The following is a 21,534-nucleotide window of genomic DNA, read 5'->3' on the forward strand; positions in this document are numbered from 1 at the left end:
AGGTTGCCATCTATCAGAATGATTAGGTCTAACGATGGCTTTGTCACTTTTGATTTCCTCTGTGACCCCTCCTTTCCTTGTTCTCTGTACTGTTTGATTCGGATGGGAGTGCTCTCTTGCTCCTCCTAACCACCACTACCCTACTATGACTACGCCTCCTCCTATGTTTGGGGTGAAGGAGACTTACCACTGCGCTCGGAGTCATGCTCTACTTATTTAAACTGTTGCTTCATGGCGCACTCTGCTTCCACTTGGGCCTTCTCCTTGGCCTCTTTTCTCTGCTTCTCAGCCAATTGTAGGGCCTTCTACTTTCTTTCTTCCTTCTTCTTCTTGTCTGCGGATTTACTGGTGCCCGCAACTACATCAGATGGAGTGTGCCAATCTACTAGCCAACGCTTGATTACCTTCTGAATAGCATCTTCTGTAGCGAGGTAAGGTAGTTTTTGTAGCAGCTACAACCACTCTCCAAAATTTTTCCTTAGCTTCATTTTGGAGCCTCCCTTCCAACCTTCATAGCATCTTGCGTTGCTTCAACAAGTTCACAAGCTTCAGTGTCTTTCTTGGACAAAGGAAGCCTATCGATCATAGCTTGATCCATTCCCCTCACAGGCTGTTCACCCAGACTTGGTCCAGATGTAGGATGACCAGCTTTCCCAAGAAAATTGTGCATTTCTAGAGGGAAACCATCCTTCCATCCAGAAATTACGCAATCCTATCTGGAAACCTGTTGGGCTGTAGGATTGCGCAATCCTGCCAGTCAATACTTCCAGCAGGAATTGTGCAATTTTTCCCAGTAAGGCTGCTCAGCCCATAATTTTCACAAATCTGGGCAGCAGTCAGCTGCTCTGCCCATAAATTGTGCAAATCTCCTAGGCATTCAACCCAGCTCCCAGGCAGAAATGTGCATTTCCTTCAAGCAGTCAAACAGCCTCTTACATGTGCACTTGAGTTGACTAATTCTCTCCAAGACCAAGAGAAACAGACTTGCATGCGTAGGCTGCTTCTCCTAAGGTAGCTTGTAAAGGCATCCCTTGACTCAAGGATCTATGTTTAGCAGCTGGAGGTTACATGCAAGGAGAAATTCAGAAACCTCCCATTAAGTGTTGCTTCCCCTAGATTTGTGGCATGTGTGTCAGAACCTCTATGTTATCAAAACTCATCAACTGAATGTTGCAGAGCTCATTCCTCACATCAACCTTGCAGCTCTAACATCCCACATTACATCTAGGAGCAGTCAGCACATTCAACTCAATTGTTTTGGGGTAAGCCTGTTTCCCATGCCTTGTGTTGCATTTCTGTCACTTTTTGGGCTTTCGCTTGTATGAGTACTATTTTCTTGATTTCTTTGAATGCTTGCTGTCATATACATGTATACTAGCTTGTTCTAGCTTAGTTTCAGTTTTTGTTGCTATCTCACTATTGTCGCATGCATGAAATTGTTTTGCACAGACGTTTTCCCAACTAGAAAACTGCTTTACCCACATGCATGTTGATCTGTTTGTTGAATCTTTCATTCATATATTTCATGCACTGTTAATCACTTCTGCTATCACTTAGTGTCGCCATGCATTCATTGACTTACATGCATTCAGTTGCCCATCGGCGAGTCGGGCCAACCTTGGCCCGGGCTCTGCCTTCACCAAGGCTGCATTGCGCAATCTGGGAAAGGAAGGCTCACCTTCTTCTCCAAATTTGCGCATTCCTATCCAACACTGGCCTCCAAGACTGTTTTGCACATTTCTAGAGGACAGTGGTTACTTGGCCCAAGAGATTGCGCAAATTTGTCCTTGGGCCAGCAGCCCTTCCCTGTTGGAATTGCACATTGTGCAATCCCAATAGCGAGCAGCCATACTGGATTGTGCATTGTGCAGTTCCAACAATCAACCAGTCTCCCAGTAGTCCAAAATGTGCCTTGTGCAGTATTTGTAGTCAGTATCCCGAACTCCCATCCGAAATTGCACAACCTTCATGATCATTCACTGAGGTATGTTGCAAGTCGGTTCTCATGTGAAGTAATAAGTGCAATCAGTGAACTTCTCGCTCAGGTTTTGCGTCCCTAGCAACCTCCATGGCATCGTCACCCTTCTGTATTTCGCTTAAGGAATGGTTTGGTAGCACTTCATAATTCGCAGTGTGCTCAGTGCTGCGGACCTGCAAAGGATATCCTCGTGAGCAAAGGGTGCATTACAGTTAAGCAGGGTCAAACTAGCAATGAGAGTCACCTGGGTAAGCTCAGCATCGAAACTCTCTACTCATTGACCGGTAAATGGAAGGCTTCTCCATATTCTCAATGCACGGGCATGGGTTCGTGAGTTATATAGTTACAACAATTTCAATTTTGGTTTTGATATGTCTAGTTCTATTGAAAGTTCCTCTAAAAGGAGTCTTATTCTTATTAGGTATAAGTCTGTTTGTAGCAGCTTAGCTGGTTAATTTTTTTGTCATGTATAATCTTAAGATTTTAAACACGTGTTGTTGGGTTGGTTTTCCAATAGTGTTTTTTAAGCAATAAGGATGAAATGATGTATTTTTATGGTATTGTTTTCAAGTAGTAACTAAAGTTGAATTCTTAAAAAATATATATTATTTTAATAATTAAATATAATTAATTTGTTTGTTTTGAGTAGTTCAATTGGTAATGGTCATGATTTATGAAAATGAAGTCTCACTGAAGTGGAAGTTTTGGGTTCAAATCTCGTGTTATCCCCTAAGTAAGAAATTAGACATGAAGAAGATATAGTCCTACCAAACGTAATAAAAAAATAAAAATTAAATTAAAAATAAAATAAAAAATTTAATATAATTAATTTTATTCAGGGAAAATTTTAAGAACCCCCCTAAATTTATAAATATAATAAATGGACGAATCTCCATGGTATATAGGAAAAATGGAAGGCGATTTTATCAATAATATAATATGTATATATAATTTTTTGGCGAATCTCTCACCAGGCATGGCGAATATTTTACTCAATTTTAAGATCTTGTAAGATCTTGGCGAGTCTTTCACTAAATAATAAAACTTTGTAAAGTCGTAGTGACTCTTAGCATAGGCTACATGCTGGTTTAATTCCCCCATTTAAATAGGCTACATTCCAGGTGAATACCATGGGTCAATACCATGTGCCATTTTGGTGAATACCATGGGTCAATACCATGTGCCATTTTTATTTTTATTAATTCTAATATTAGGGTTAATAATGGTTTTTTGCATGGTATTAATAACAATCTAGTCCATGGTATTTATCCCATAGTATTTTGGCCACAGGTTTCACCTAAATATAACCCATTTTTTGATTGTTCGTAAATATAAGGTGACTTATGGAGTAAATATAAAAAAATGTTTTATTTGTTTACCATACCTCTCGTTTATTTATATTTTTATTAATTTACCATACCTCTTTTACAAATATGGTATTTGGCCCATAGGATTCACTTAAATAAAACCTCTTTCTTGAGCCTTCATAAATAGAACGAGGGTTATGGACTAAATATAAAAAGAGGTTTTATTTATATACGATATGTCTAGTTTATTTATATTTCTATTTATTTACCATACCTTTTGAGTAAGTATAAAAAGACGTTTTATTTATTTACCATACGTCTACTTTACTTATATTTTTATTTGTTTACACCCTTACATGTATATAAGGTGACTTATGGAGTAAATATAAAAAATGTTTTATTTATTTACCATACCTCTCATTTATTTATATTTTTATTAATTTACCATACCTCTTTTATAAATATGGTATTTGGCCCATAGGATTCACTTAAATAAAACCTATTCTTGAAAATGGGCGAATGGATTCACTTAAATAAAACCTATTCGTGAAAATGGGCGAATGGAAGTTTGTAAGTCCTAATTTCAAGGGCTAAATTTACCTTTTTTACCCTCTCCCTTAAAATAAGGTGGGCTATTTGAGGTGATTTGTAAAAATGTACTATGATACAAAATATTCGCCCACTAAAAATTTAAAACCCCTTAATTTCCCCAAAGGGCGAACATTCGCCCCTAAAATTATCCTTGAAATTTTTATTTCAAATAATTAAAAAATACACTACCTTATATACTAGTTGAGAGTGAAACGGAATTTAATTTTTAATAAAATTAACGTAAATTAAAAATTATTTATAATTTAATATGAAATGGAATTTTAATTTTTAATAAATTAAAATAAATTAAAATTTATGTTTTATATAAATATTTATTTGTATTTAATATCATATACAAATACTTTTTAAAACAGAGAGTTTTAATTGATGAGGATACCAATTTATAATTATATTTATGTTTATGATGAGGTATATATATTTTTATTTTTAAATATAATAATATCATAGAAAAGAGTTAAATATGATTAATTTTATTTCAAATAATTAAAAAAATACATTTATCTTATATAGTAGTTTAGAGTCTAACTTAATCATATATTAATTTAATTAATATGAAATGGAATTTTAATTTTTAATACAATTAAAATCAATTAAAAATAATATGAAACGGCATCTTAATTTTTAATATAATTTAAATCAAATAAAAATTATGTTTTATATAAATATTTATTTGTATTTAATATCATGATGATGATTCCACTGAGAACAAACTTTGGTCTATCAGACCTAATGAAACGAATTATTTAGTTTGATTTAAGTTTTATTCCTATGCTTAAAAAGCTTGGAGAGAAGCCTCCCGAGCTCACTGTAATTTTAACAACGTAAAAGGCTAGGAAGTTCTGTATTGCAACAAATATTTTGAAACTGAGATCTCATGTGGTTGTACGCAGGGCACTCTAAGAGGAAGTGATTTTCATCCTCGTTGGCATTCTCGCAGAGATAGAAGAACCTTTCCATCCATAGTGTTTTAGGAACCTTCCCATACAAGTTTTTAAAATAAAGAGTTTTAATTAATGAGTATATGAATTTATAATTATATTCATGTTTATCCTTCTATACATATTTTTAATCTTTAAATATAATAATATCATAGAAAAATATCTTAAATTTAATTTTAAAAACTACATATTATTTATATATATTTAAAATTTTTAAAGCTTATCAAATTTTATAATAATTTAAAAAATTTAATATGAAAATATAATTTTCATAAAATTTGAAATTATGACGCATATAAAATCTCACATAATTAAAAAGAATTTGAGAAATGGATATAGTTACACCTATTTTAAATTTATAATAATTAAGAAAACGAAATTATTTTAGATGTCACATATCCTCGCATTTAGTTATTAAAAATGAATTAACATGATAACATATTATATTATTTTTATTGATTTTTATCAAGCAAAAGAACTCCTTTTCACATTATTAACTCGTAAATTTACAAATTATTTATGCAATAATACAACTACAAAAGTAAATTTTTATTGAAAATATTTTATTTATTAATGTGGAATGAGTTTAAGTTTATTTATTTAAATCATTCCACTTTCTTGAAATATGAATTTAACTAAGTACTATTGGTTAAGATTAAAACATAAGATGAAACACTATTTGAATGAATTACTTCTCCCTACAAAATCTGGTTGAAAAATATGGATGCACATAATAAGTAAAATATAGATATGATCGAAAATGTAATATAGTTGTCACAATAAAATTTGTTAGTTTGATAAAGGTATCGTGTGCTTTTTTCTTAGGCATGTACATATTATTATATTTTTTGTTACTAATTTTGTTAAAAATATTAAATCCTTTGTTATATTATCTTTGTATTAATACATGAAATGTAATGTGATACTATGTTTAGTTCATTAATTATAAGTTAATATAATTTTTATTATTTGCATTAAGCTATTAAATTGGAAAAGAATAGATCCATTTAATAGGGAAATTTTGTTTTTTTTGTTTTTATTATTATAGGTATGTAAATGCTTTAGTATCACTCGGATTAATTGGATTCTAAGGAAGTCTCAATTATAAGATCTATAAGGTTGGATGAAAAGGTGACAGTGAAATGCTCAGATGTAATATTAGTAGTCAATTTGTTTTGTGAACATCGGTACTTGTATCACAAACAAGAGAGTCTTATGCACTAATGTGGTGTTTGGATTGTCCATGACCTTAAAATTCGATTATTAGTATAACTTGAGTGGGCCTAGTTATTAAGACCATGTGCTTCCTTTTAAGAGGTCACAAGTTCAAATCTACAGGGTGGTAGATGTTGGCTTAGTGGGTCCTGACCCAAGTTCAGAGTTAGTTGTGCTAAACAAATCCCTACACTAATGGCCTTTTCGGCATCAATACAAGGAGCACGGACTGAAGTCTCACTCGAAGCAGTATGGGGGGATCCTGGAACCAAGCTTCCACACATAGAGATCAGCGTGATGTCGTTTGGTGCCCTGAGTCTTCCTTGACGCAGATCGATAAGTCTTTAAGGATTATCAATATCACTTCCTTTAATCTGCCTCTAGACCTCCGCGAAGGTCTACGACTGGCTTTCGCTGACCCTGAATAGGCAAGTAAACTACTTATGCATATCAACAATTACCCTTAACCCAGTAACTACTCAGATCATCTTAAGAGTTTGATAACTTTGGCATACAACAAGATAATCTTCGTGTAAACAGTTAACATTAATTGCATTGATATAACAATATAGATCAAGTAAAGTCGCGCATCACACATCATTATTTAATAACCCCATTATTTATCACAACATAAATCAAATTCATTCATAACAGAAGTAAATTGGCGAAACACAGGAAGTTCTGTAATAATCTTCTTTATTAATATTTTGTTCAACTTATAGGCTCAAAACTTCCCTGCGCACTCATTTTTAGGGGTCTGTGCACTCAGTTGTGGACTCTACTCTAGGCCTCTGCACACATAGCTGTGTAGCCTTTCTTCCTACTCTTCTCCGCTAACTTTCTAGTCTTCTCCCATAGACAAACTTCATTACTTCCCTTAGACATCCTAAGACACACCTATTTATACAATCCCATGGTCCGCGGACCATGGGTAGGTCTTCAAAAGCTGACTCAACTTACATAAATGAGGGTAAAACCCTTTTTGACTCTTTAATTATCTACCCTCTCTATGACCACAATTTGCTAAGACTTTACATCTTTATACAACAACACTTAGGCTTTTGCCCCAAATTGACCCTAGGGGACCCCATCCCAATAGGCCCCCAACACAAAGATTGCGACTCGCCCTCGAGTCACTTAGTTGGCGCAGAGATCTTACTCTGAAGATCCCCCAACTCCACTTGTGCAACTGCTACATCGAGCGCGCTCTCCGTGGCTTCCTGCTTGATTTGTTCCACTAGTTGCTCTACGGCTGGTCGTGCACTGTCCTGCTTGATTTTCTATTGCGTACTCTACAAGTTCGCCAATTTCTCTTGAATATTGGTGGAGATGATGTAGGCCTCATCCAACCAAGGTCCCAATTTGGCCTTAAGAATGACCTCTTTCTTCTGCGTTGCTTCCACCTGTGTAAGAAGCTACTTCACCTCCTACAGCTTGAAAAGACATTGTGTTGTATTAACGATGTGCATCGTCGCCCTCACTTCATCATATTGTTGTTGGAGCTTGCGAACTGCTTTATTCAAGACCTACAGAGTGGGATCTTCTTACAGAGTCGTGACTACCTCCATAGCCTACTTGAACAACATGGTGCAGTCCACCACCGTAGCATCCACTGTCACGACCCCATCCTTCAGAACGGCTTCGCATAGTTCCCTAACCTTTGGCAAGGTTGAAGGTTGTGACTTTAGTTCCAACTCTGTTATCTTCAGATTCACCTCAAACTGGACTCTAGCCACCTCATCCTTGGCATCGCGCACAACCGTAGCAAGTTTTCTGATATTTGCCTCCAACGGTGCGTCCTCTGGGATATGCAGTTTCAACACCATTCTGGATGCTTCGGCCACTGCGACTGCTAGCTGGGCACTCTACGCATGGATTGTGTCCTTGGCCTTCAGCACCTCTATCTTCTTGACAACATATGCTCGTTGTTCGCCCGATATTCACTGATGACGTTGAGCACACGCTGCTCTCGTGCCCAGAACTCTATTGTCATACCTGCTTGTAGCATGTGAAGATACTCATTCGTGAGCACAGCTAGGTTGAGGCCAATGTTATTCAAAGAAATCATGACGACCTTATCATCAGCTGCCTCTACGCTCAAGGATCCATCTGGCAGTGCAACTTCCCAGAGATCCAATGATCAAAAAATCTCTGCTGCTTGAGTGGTCCCCAGTGCCAAAATTGTTGATGCAGCGTTGATCTACCCTGCACCGACCTAGATCTAAGTCGTCTGAATCTGCAACTCATGCAGATCCTTCTTAATGGTAGTTAGTGCTTGTTGTTGTTGCTGCTCGAACTTTTGTATTAGTTCTGTGGTGGTATTGTGCACCTTTTCTCTAATCTCATCAAGGTCGCCATCTATTAGAGTGATTGGGTCCAAAGATGGCTTTGTCGCTTTTGATTTCCTCTGCAGCCCTTCCTTTCCTTGTTCTCTATTCCCTTTGATTCGGAAGGGAGTGCTCTCTTGCTCCTCTTGACCACCACTGCCCTACCCTGACTATGCCTCCTCCTATGTTTGGGGTGAAAGAGACTTACCACTGCGATCGGAGTCGCACTCTTCTTGTTTAAATTGTTGCTTCATGGTGTGCTCCGCTTCCACCCGGGCCTTCTCCTTGGCCTCTTTTCTCTGCTTCTTAGCCAATTATTGTACCTTCTACTTTGCTGCTTCCTTCTTCTTCTTTTCTGCAGATTTACTGGTGTTTGCAGCAAGATCGGATGGAGTGTGCCAATCTACCAGCGGTTGATTACCTCCTGAATAGCGTCTACTATAGCGAGGTAAGGTAGGTGTTGTAGCGGTGACAACCACTCTCCAAAATTTTTCCTTAGCTTCATTTTGGAGCCTCCCTTCCAACCTTCACAGCATATTGCGTTACTTCAACAAGTTCACAAGCTTTAGTGTCTTTCTTGGACAAAGGAAGCCTGTTGATCATAGCTTGGTCCATTCCCCTCACAGGTTGTTCACCTGGACTTGGTCCAGATGTAGGCTGAGTAGCTTCCCCAAGAAAATTACACATTTCTAGAGGGAAACCAACTTTCCCTCCAAAAATTACGCAATCCTGTCTGACAACTTGTTGGGCTCCAGGATTGAGCAATCCTATTAGTCAACACTCCCAGCAGGAATTGTGCAATTTTCCCCTGTAAGGCTGCTCAGCCCATAATTTGCACAAATCTGGGCAGCAATTAGCTGCTCTACCCATAAATTGCGCAAATATCCTAGGCATTCAACCCAACACCTAGCTAGAAATGTGCATTTCCTTCAAGCAGTCGAGCAACCTCTTACATGTGCACCTGAGTTGACCGATTGCCTTCGGGACCAAGAGAAACAGACTTGCATGCATAGGCTGCTTCTCCTAAGGCAGCATGTAAAGGCATCCCTTGTCTCAAGGATCTATGTTTAGCAGCTAGAGGTTACATGCAAGGAGAAATTCAGAAACCTCCCACCAAGTGTTGCTTCCCCTAGATTTGTGGCATGCGCGTCACAACCTCGATGTTATCAAAACTCATCAACTGGATGCTGTAGAGCTCATTCCTCACATCAACCTTGCAGCTTTGACATCCCACATAACATCTAGGAGTAGTCGGTACATTCAACTAAGTTGTTTTGGGGTAATCCCGTTTCCCATGCCTTGTGTTGCATTTCTGTCGCTTTTTGGGCTTTCGCTTCTATGAGAACTATTTCCTTGATTTCTTTGAATGCTTTCTATTGTTTACATGTATACTAGCTTTTTCTAGCTCAGTTTCAATTTTCGTTACTATCTCAGTGTTGTCGTATCCATGAAACTGTTTTGCATGGACATTCGCCCAACTAGCGAACTGCCTTACCCACATGCATGTTGATTTGTTTGTTGAATCTTTCATTCATGTTTTGCATGCACTATCAATCACTTCTGCTATCACTTAGTGTCGCCATGCATTCATTGACTTACTTGCATTCAGTTTCCCGTTGGTGAGTCAAGCTAACCTTGGCCCGGGCTCTTCCTTCACTAAGGTTGCATTATGCAATCTGGGGAAGGAAGGCTCACCTTCCTCTCCAAATTTTCACATTCCTACCCAACACTAGCCTTTGAGACTGTTTTGTGCATTTCTGGAGGACAATGACTACTTGGCTCAACAAATTGCACAAATCTATCCCTAGGCTAGTAGCCCTTCCCAGTTGGAATTGCACATTGCGCAATCCCAACAGCCAGCAGCAATACTGGACTGTGCATTGCACAGTTCCAGCAATAAACCTATCTCCCAGCAACCTAAAACGTGCCTTGTGCAGTCTTTGTAGTTAGTCTCCGGACCTCCCAGTCGAAATTGCACAACCTTCATGATCATTCACTAAGGTATGTTGTAAGTTTGTTCTCATGTTCATTTTAGTTTTCGAATGACATATTGCTTGCTATGAGTGTTTCCATGTCTCCAGGTATCACAGGTGTTCATATGACTCTCAGTAGTATGGGTGCAATGGTTTCTAGGAGAGCAGAGAGGAAGAAACCATTCAGAGCATACTTGGGGATGCAGTCGATCAAGTGTCTATGAGCTTGCCTACTCACGAAGACATCAAGTTCTTCATAGACAAGGACATCAAGCAGAAACACCACAATGAGCAGCATCATGAACAACAGTAGAAGGAAACATATCGAATGCAGTGAACACATCGAATGCACCTAACACAAAGAAGGTTGTTGACAACACATAGGCGGAACAAAGTTACGAGATCAAGCAGATGCATTGATAATGAAAGAAACTTTGGAAACTCAGGCTATGAGGTGACGACGTGACATGAAGGTCGTGCAAAGATAGAAGAATTAGTTGCAGCAGGATCAAGAACAATAATGGTTGCAACATTCACTCACAGATGAAATTGTGCCCATACAATCTAAAGATCCATCCCAACAGCTGACATGGAGCATACATGGTGAGTAGTGTTGTTGATCGCATGCAAGGGATTTAGTAGCATGCATGACGTTGAGCGCATGCATGTAATCCAAACCATTCAACACACTCATCAAGGCGAAGACAAGAAGCAAGTCCAACTAGGAGTGACCATGTACTTCGACAAGTTGATGTGCATTACCACCAACACACACTTGAAGATCAGTACGGACACTATGCTTCAGTGTGTTGCCATTTCAGCCACAACCAAGAAGACCATGCGCATGTTAGTAGACGAGTTGGATGAAGGATCCAAACCAATGCACCAGTTGCAACAGAGGTAAGAGTTTGCTTTAGCAAGATGTCACCATGAGGTGCATGCACACCATCATGGATGACCAAGCTTAGCATCAGCTCACCACCTTCACCATCACAAGCATGTCAAAGATTTGGTCTCATCTTAGGGAACTGAGTGTCAGTGATGTCTTGCAAGACTTTCTCAAGCCATGTTGTCTCACATGAGTACATGTGCATTGTAATGTTGAGTCATGTCAAGTGTAAGTCAAGTGTCAATGGTTGGATGTGACAGTCATAGAGTAGGTGAAGAGTCATAAGGGTAGTTGAACTATCACAAAGGGGAATGTCAAGGGTCACCCCAGCCTTTTCTATAAATAGTCCCTCATAACTCATTATATGGGCTTTTGGTCAGCTAAGCTTCTGATAAGACTATCTTGGATAAAGCTTGGACAGTATTGTAATGCGCCTTGGCTTCTCCACTGCATGGAGATGGTTCATCTCTTTGGAGGAGCAGGCGAATGTGGCTGTAACGTTCCATTGTTGGGGCTAGCAGGCTTACATGGTGTATTGTATGATTATGACTTACACTTCTTTATATAATAAGATCCCACACGTTTTCATGCATATGTTGTTATTGTAGTTGGATTGCTCTAGTTGCCTTAATGATATATGTTTTTTAACTTACGTACTTGCGTATGAAATGATTTGTATGAAATTATATAAATCTTGTTGTTAATGTGTTGCATATGTTGTTAATGATGTCACTGTCCATGTCGACTGCTCTGTCAAACATCAGAAAGACCTTTCACATGAAACTTACTGTAACAACTGTCACACTGGTCTGAGACTGATCCATGAGAGTTGTTTGTGTTATCTTACCTTGTATGATGTGACTGCCACATCCGAGTGGACTGCTCCGTCGGAAGCTGTGCACGTCCTTTTGTGTTGTGTGTTCCTAGCCAATTTTAGATTGATCCCTTTCAACCTAAAACCCACCTTCACTTTCTTCTCCCTTCGAAGTGTTAGAACCTCTCATACACCCTCCTTGACTCACTGCATCAGTCACACCCTTGATACTGATAGAGTTATCTTACTTGCCTCTGTGCGACATCATGGTCAAGGCATCACCTTACAACCCACTTATAGGACTCCTACACCAAACGGTATGAGGTCTAATTGGGACTTCTTACCAGGGAGATCCCCTTGACATGTTAGTGGGTCCAGCACCATCAACATTTTGGTGCTAGAAGGAGGGCCAGATGACAAAGTGAGTCCTCACATCTGTTTTGAATCTTTACACATCTATCATGGTTCACTACCAAGATGATCTTCCTAAATCTATTCTTATGGAAATGATTTCATCATCTCGGAACAACTCTCGGATAACTTTTCTCATAAAAATTTTGATGGTGGAGGCTATGTAGCCTTGGTAAGGCAAACGGTCGGCGTTGTAGGCTCATGCGAAAGACATGGATTATGTGAAGAATACATGAGCTGCGCACTATTCATCTACACGCTTTGAGGGCACCCAATGCACTGGTGTGCCACGCTGCCCAAAAAATCTATTCATTCTCTTTCTCATCTGGTCACAGAGATAAACCATGCTTTTAATCACTATGACCATAAAGCACTCAACAAAGAAATTCTAAAATTACGAAAAACACCCAATGAATCCGTTGAATAGTTTCACACACGCTTTTGTAATCTTGCATACCGATTCCCAAAGGATGATATTGATTGGGAATTTCTTGATGGAAGATTTGAGTATCTTCTTAACATATCAGAACCCTACTCAACACACTTCAGTGATGGAGCTGTGCAATCACAGGCAGGCACAATCACTATCACAAGTGACTGTCCACCTTCACCTCATCAAATGCCTCCACCACTGCGGAGTGATGTGGGAGATCATGCACATGCCTCTGTTGAACTATCACACTCTCCCACCCCACCTGCTCTTGAGATTTGCATATATTTGGTTATCAAGCTTGTTGGTTGTCACGTGGACTCTTTCCCTTGACCTCGGTCATCACGTTCTGTTGATCGTCCAGTTTCTACTATCTTGTGTTCTCCCATTTTCGACTCCTCACTTGTTGTGAACGAGGATCAAGCTATTGACGAAGTTGGTGTTATGCAGCGAACCTGCACCATCATTCATGATGAGTGTGTGTGGGAATGTAAAGAGGAGACCACGGTGAAGGATGACTCTCCTCCAGTTGCACCTCATCCGCTTCATCTTGGCATCCCTTGTATTCTTCCACTGTTGATTTCCCCTGTGAAAACTCATTTCCAGATGCTTCTACTTCTGATCATTCACAGGACACATTGGATGTCAGTATGTCATTACAGTGTAGAGAGGACACATCTTCCTTGGAACATTCATCCAATATGTCATCTATATTTCTTGAAAACACAGAGAGTGAACATATTTGCTTCTCATCTACCCCTCTGCCCGATTCATCAAATCATGAGGATGCCGACAAACATCTCAAATTTTCTGATCTTGGTTGTCATGATCTATTCACTTCCTCATCCAATCACGATGTTGATTCAACCATTGTTAATCTACCTAAGATACTGGTCTACGATGATCTATCTTTCCATGAGGTCGAAATCCCCTAGACTGTCGAGGCACTTCAGTCTCAGCTGATGGTTATGTCAGGCCCTCACTGTCTTGAGGTTGATTTCGATTCAGGTCAGGAATTTGTTGAAACACTCAAGGCTCCTCATCACTCTTTGCTTTGCATTGAATATCAACAAAACACCCAGATTTCGCTTCCTCCACTCAAACTACATGATCCCACCACTCTTGCATTGGAGGAATCTTACATAACAAGCACACATGCACATCCCAAGTGATTTACGTTTCTCACATTTTCTTGCATGTCACAGTCAAGAGAATTCATACACTCAACATCTTCATGCAACGAAGCACAATATCATGGTAGCACCATAGAATGTTCGTCATGCACTTTCACTCATCTTTGTTCTGTGGTTGCTTGTAAGCTCGGAGTTTGTTTGTCTTCAATGTTATATCTTACTTGTTTGCTAGTTTGCACAACTGTCTTGTTCACAAACCATGCCTTCACCAACATGGGTCAACCAATGCACCAGTGGCTACATTGGAAGTATCACTTCACGTGAGATGACCCATGCACTGTTAGCTTAGGAGTAGGAGTAGTTCTTGCTTTTGAGTTGTTTGCTTGCATGTTTGTTTGCTTACCTGCTTTATTTGATGGTTTGTTTGCTTTCTTGTTTTCTTACTAGCTTTTCTTTCACTTTTTCTTCTGCTCTTGCTTTTCTTTGTTGTTTCGTTCTCTTGTTTCGTTCGTAGGATAGTTTTGCATGAAAACCATGTATGAATCTTGAAATGAGATGGGTGAAGTACAAGAGGGCTTGTACAACTATCACTGCTTGGTTATTTGTCATCTTGTCTCTGTATGATGAGCTTGTTACTTTTAGTCCATGATAGGTCAAAGAAAAATATGTATTGTTCGAAGTGAACCTTGGTGAAAACACAACGCTTGTGCGCTAACTAGTTTCACCTTCTCTAGTCGGTTCTTTTTGGTTTAACCCTTGTTAGCTCAGCCAAGTAGAGTAAGGTGAGGGGGAAAACCTTAACAGGCACGTCAAAGCTAAAATAAACTACTTCTATGCTGGAACAACCTCTTCTACTCTCAATAAGTCGAGATCCCTCTTTTGCCTTTGAAATGAATAAGTGCTATGCATAGTGGAAAATGAAAAAAATGAAAAGTCAAAAAAATAAAATGAAATATGAATAGGGTGAAAGAACAGAAAGGCTTCCCGTGCAGGGAGGTGATGCAAGTAACTCCACCGGGGTACTGACCTGGCTCACTAGCAATAGAGACACGCTTGTGTTCCTATGTGACTCCACCCAAGTACTATCCAAGGCATGCTAGCAGTGGAGCAACACCAGAGATGAAACATAGACTCTGGCGACTATACTTCTTATGCACCTATATACACCTCAATCCCAATCGAAACAACTATATTTCCTTGGCTTGGAATGTGTGTCAAGTGGCCAAGAGTCTATCAGATGCTAAATCTTACAATCAAGCTAGAGTGAAGCCAAGATGAGCTAAGAGATGAACAATATGTCTGAAGGTGTTAGACTTGCTTTTCACAAACAAGGTCTATTCATAGAGCTAGAGTTCAACCAGTGTATCACCAAGTGTTGTAGAGGCTACAACCACCCTCCAAAATTTTTCCTTAGCTTCGTTTTGGAGCCTCCCTTCAAACCTTCACAACAGCTTGCCTTGCTTCAACAAGTTCACAAGCTTTAGTGTCTTTATTGCACAAAGGCAGCCTGTCAATCACAACTTGATCCATTCCCCTCACAGGTTGTTCACCTGGTCTTGGCCCAGCTGCAGGATAAGAAACTTCCCCAAGAAAATTACACATTTCTATAGGGCAACCAACCTTCCCTCTAGAAATTGTGCAATCCTATCTAGCAGCCTGTTGGGCTCTAGGATTGTGCAATCCTGCCAGCCAACACTCCTAGCAGGAATTACACAATTTTCCCCAGTAGAGATGCTTAGCCCAGAATTTGTGTAAATCTGGGTAGCAATCAGTTGTTATGCCTAGAAATTGTGAAAATATTTTGGGCAATCAGCCCATCTCCCAGCCAGAAATGTGCATTTCCTTCAAGTAGTCGAACAACCTCTTGCATGTGTAGCTAAGTTGACTGGTTCCCTCCAGGATCGAGAAAAATAGACTTTTATGCATAGGCTGCTTCTCTTAAGGAAACATCCAATGGTATCCCTTGTCTCAGGGATCTATGTTTAGCAGTTGGAGGTTACATGCAAGGAGAAATTCAGAAACCTCCCACCAAGTTTCGCTTCCCCTAGATTTGTGGCATGCACTTCACAACCTCGATGTTATCAAAACTCATCAACCGGACACTGCAAAGCTCATTATTTACATCAACCTTGCAGCTCTGACATCCCACATCACATCTAGAAGATGTCAGCACATTCAGCTCAGTTGTTTTGGGGTAAGCCCGCTTCCCATGCCTTGTGTTTCATTTCTGTTGTCTTTTGGGTTTTCTTTTGTATGAGTACTATTTTCTTGATTTCTTTGAAAGCTTGTTGTCATTTACATGTATACTAGTTTGTTCTAGCTTTGTTTTAGTTTTCTTTTCTATCTCACCGTTGTCGCATGCATGGAATTGTTTTGCATGGACGTTCGACCAACCGATGAGCTACCTTACCCACATGCATGTTGATTTTTTTGTTGAATATTTCATTCATGTTTTGCATGCACTGTCAATCACTTCTACTATTACTTTGTGTGGCCATGCATTCATTGACTTACTTGCTTTCAGTTTCTCGTTGGCGAGTCGGGCCAACCTTGGCCCGGACTCTTCCTTTACCAAGGCTGCATTGTGCAATCGAAACCTGACCTTCCTCTCTAGATTTGTGCATTCTTGCCTAGCACTGGCCTCCAGGACTGTTTTTCATATTTTTGGAGGATAGTGGCTATTTGGCCCAAGAAATTGCGCAAATATATCCCTAGGCCAGCAGCCCTTCCCAGTTGGAATTGCGCAATCCCAATAGCCAACAACCAGACTGGACTAGGAGTTTTCTGGATGGAATAAATTGGAAAACCTTGAAAATTTTCGTAACATTTTCGAGGTGAATTTTATAACTTGGGAGCAATTGGGTGAAGGCCTAGCCTACTAAAAGTGTTTGTAGGGTGTTTATCCTCAACCGCATTGGCAATGTTAATAGATTGGTCAGCCACAAGGTTCAGCTTTGCTACAAGCCACCTAGGGCTGAAACATTAATCCTTGATATCCCCATTCCTTTCTGGGCTAGTATCTAAAGGGTTAAGAATAATGACATCAACACCCAAAAGAGAAGGTTTAATTTAAGGTCTGAACATTGAAGCTCAATAAAATGTAACTCATTTATTATTAATATATGATGTCATTTATTTGGGAAATAAAGAGTAAGACAAGTTTCCAAGAACAAAGAAAATACAAAGATGCATTTGAAAGAAATAAGGATAGAGGTAAGTGTTAATAAGTGAGGTGCACTATAGGAAACAATATAAATCATATATTTATGCATTGCTACTTTGCGTTGATAAAGACGAGATTTTGAAGGGTTTCTTGGAATCAATCCATATTATTGCCATCCTATCAGCATGAGATGGTGATGTTCATTCTGGTATGAATAAGACCATTGGGCGCCCCAGAGTTGGATTCAACAGAGTTATTTTTTTAATTCTACATTGTCAGAGCTAGGGTATCAAGATTACTAAAAGTTTCGTACAAAAGTCCAATTTCGGAACACCCACATCTTAATGTTGTCCAATTTTTTTGGTTGTCCATCATGCTACTCGGTCTTTTTCCTATGACAGTATACTTTGCCTTTGGTGTTTGTTGGGTGGCATTATTTCCGTAAGTGAAGGATGGAGTTCAACCCCTTTGATATGTTTGGAGGTAATAGGCATCCATTTCCATCTCCATTTCCACAAAGAAGAACGCATAACCAACTCTCATTTCCTCCGAACAACCAAACTCCTCCACAACCAATGCATGAGAACAACTCATGGGGTTGGCCATTCGAGGTTACCAACAACGAATCACACAATGATCCCAAACCTAATGAAAATGCAAATGCAAAACATAGGCGATTCTTCAACTTGGATAACACTCACTTTTGGGTTTCTGACCAAAAGAACTTTTCTCTCATTCCACCCTTGGTGACTTGACTTAAAGGCCAAGTGATATGAGAGAACCCCAACACGAACCTATGGTAGAAATTAGCAAGATGCAAAAAGCTATGGATCTCTATTAGAGTGGTTGGGGCTCGCCAATCCCGAATGACTTGCATCTTGGATGGGTCCACATGTACACCCTGTTCATCAATGATGTACCCAAATATTGAACCTAAGTCAGGCCAAAGGTGCATTTCTACAAGTTAGCACACAACTCGTGTTGTCGGTTTGAAGCACCTGTCGAATATGGTGGAGGTGCTCTTCCAAAATCTAGTTGAAGATTAAGATGTCATCTAAATACACCACTATAAATGCATTGGTGAAGGAAAGCAAGATGTTGTCCATCAATCTCATGAAGGTTGCAGGGGTGTTCGTCAATCCGAATGGCATGACCAACCATTCGAAAAGGCTCTCCTTGGATTTGAAGACAGTCTTCCACACATCAGAGGGTTTGATAGGAACCTGGTGATAACATGACTTCAAGTCAATCTTGCTAAAATATTTGGCCCCCTTGAGTTGGTCCAAAAGTTCGTCAATCCGAGGGATTAGGTACCTATTCTAGACAGTGATCCTATTCAGCACCCGATAGTCAATATAGAGCATCCAGTTCCCATCCGTCTTCTGTACCAATACAATCGGGCTCCCACAAGGTGATGAGATTGGCCTAATGTGCCTTTTCTGTAGTAGTTCATGAATCTTCCTCTTGATGTCATCATTCTCCATAACAGAGCACTGATAGATCAGTCCATTGGGCAACAATGTGCTCGAGTTCATATCGATGGAGTGCTTGACGTGATAGTGTAGAGGTACCCCTGTGGGTGAGGCGAAAATATCCCTATACTCCTCCACAATCTTGTCCATCTGCTGCTATTGTGCAGAGGATCCCTGCCTGGAAGCCGTGGCCACAACCTTCTTCTTGCCTTGGGGGCGAACATAAGGAAAGCAAATTTCCTAGGTAGGGTTACCTTTGGTATCCTGTACAACTTGTTAGCCAAAGAAATAATCACATAGCAAGGTTTAGACTTATATACAACATTTTGTTTCCACAAGTATGGTTGTCCTAACAATTCATCATAAACTTCAAGAGGAGCAATGTCAAATAGTACCTCATCCATGAAAGGATTGATGCTATAGGGAAGGCAACATTGTTGGCTGATGCGAAGATCTCGTCCTTGGTGAAGTCATCCGATGGTGTACGACTGTGGATGTGTTGTAGTCTTTAGGTCAAGATGCTTCATGGCTTCTGCTGAAATGAGGTTCTTTTGGCTCCCCCTGTCAACAATCAACTGCAATGGAGAACCCTTCACCCACATCTATGATGGCCACGGTGGCACTGAGCTCCACATCAATAATCTACTTCCCTTTGTCAACCCCCTTATCGGGTTCTGATTCAGAGTCGAAACCTACGTCTGATTCATAAGCCTTCGTCTCGGCCACTAGTGAGTGCTTGGCCTGACACTCACTTGTATTGTGAGTGGAGCTCTTATGGAACTCACGCCATTTTCCTGTGTCCTTCTTCATCTTCGTGGTGTTGTTCTTTTCTTGCGACTTCAACGGGTTGTCCTAGGTAGCCCTACCTTGGCTTGGTCCATTTTTCTATGGTTTGGGGGCGCCTTTTCCTTGCTTTGGTTTCACAGATCCAAAGTCCCGCTTCTTCTGTTTAAACTTCTTATCAATCTTTACAGCGTACCGATATGCCGCGCCGAGTGAGGAAATGTCCAGGAACTCCATCTTGTCCTGGATGTACTTGTGTAGACATCCGCGGTACTTGAGCACCAAATGTCGCTCAGTATCCTTGATACCCAGCTTCGTGAGAAGGGTATCGAAAGTATTTGTGAACTCTGACACATCTTGGTCCCTTCCCCGCTGTAGCGTGGTCCACTTTATGTATTTATCTTCATAGCTCGTGATAGGGTAATACTGTTCCTTGATGGCATCTTGGAAAGAAGTCCAAGTGGGTGCATCTGAAAACAATGAGGGTTCACTCTCGTCCTTTCGTTCACAGTAGGTTTCCCACGAGTCCTTGACATGTGGGGTGACTTTGAGAAGTTCAAAGGTAATCTTTTCCCAATTGGAAAAGTCATGAACTGAAAAATATCATTTTAATAAATTTAACCATTTATCTATGGTGTCTGCATCTATCTGGCCTTTGAATATGGGAATATCAAAGTTAACTTGTACCTTAAAAGGAGTGGCGCCTCTAGAGTGGCTGCTGGATGAAGATGGATCGCCTATGGGTAGTTGTCAAAGGATCTAGGCAAAGTTATCCATGATCGCGTCCCTCTGTCGCTCGAGGGATTCCTTGAGCAACATTTTGAAAGGATCTCCTACCCCCTCATATTTTTTTTCTTATGCCATGGGAGGTCATCGGGTTTTTCTAGGTTGATCCGGCAATGGTTCAACTAGATCGAGCCCTAGCTCCTTATACCCTGACCTTGTTGGGGACATATAAAGAAAAATAGAGAAAGAGCAGATTGCTCTGATACCACTGAATCGAACTTAAATAGGAACGCAACAACTTACACATATAATCATAAACACAAAGATGCAACAAAAAAACAATTCATTTCATTAATAGAAAAATACTAAACTATGCTTACAAACATAAAGAAAATAAGATAGCTCGGGCGATGGTAGCTTATCTTTGAGCAGGGATGTGGCGACTACATGCCTTCAAACTGAGTTACAATGAGGCTTAAGGGCCTTTTTATTATTGAACAATAAGAGAAAACCCTACACAACCAAAACCCTAACCCGAGGAGATATAACACCAAGAGTTTATGGCCCCCCTTGGGGTTAGTTGGGCAGCCAACTTCCCGAGGTCGTAACTTGGTCATATTATCTCCATTTGATGCGTATGATACCTTGTTGGAAAGATCTCTCCAAAGACTACAACTACTAATGTGCTTGCTTTAGAAATCACAAAATCAATTTTGCAAATAAAACATCGTTTAGGGCCTCAAAACGGCTCTCGAAGTTCAGGACCCGAAAAACTGCCAAAAATAGTAAATTATGCTACAATTAAGGAAATAGATGAAACTGATTGGAGGGTCTAGGTGGAATAGGTGGGTGGCCAACAATATCCACATGGATCACATACTCCATATTATCAACTTTTGGATTTTATACCTTGGAAGCCATTGGGTGAAAGCCTGACCTACTAAATGTGTTGTTCAAACTAAATGAGGTAGAAAAATGCACTATCTAAAACACACTAATTTTGGAACATATATAGAGTATGCTATTGTTCCAATGCACAAAAAAATTGAATCAAGTCAAAAGATAGTGTCATAATGAGCTAAGGAAAAGTCTCAAAGTGCAAAAATGGAATTGGGAGAGTGAGAGGAACAAATTAAAATCAATGTTTGATAAGAATAAAACATAAATTATTACCTAAGAGGTAAATTTAAAATTGAAAATATTAAGGAAGTGAAGAGTATGTTTTTCGGAACATGAAATATGGTGGAGGTTGAAGACTCTGGATATTGTTGTGCTAATAGAGATGAATGAAAAAATAAAAAAATCTTCCAAAACTATGCCAAGCACAAGAAGAATGCAAATGAAGACAAGCGATGGATCAAGG

The sequence above is a fragment of the Pinus tabuliformis genome, chromosome 2_1, assembly GCF_031772625.1.
Source record: "Pinus tabuliformis cultivar Carrire ecotype Pingquan chromosome 2_1, CPIR1, whole genome shotgun sequence".
NCBI lineage: Eukaryota > Viridiplantae > Streptophyta > Pinopsida > Pinales > Pinaceae > Pinus > Pinus tabuliformis.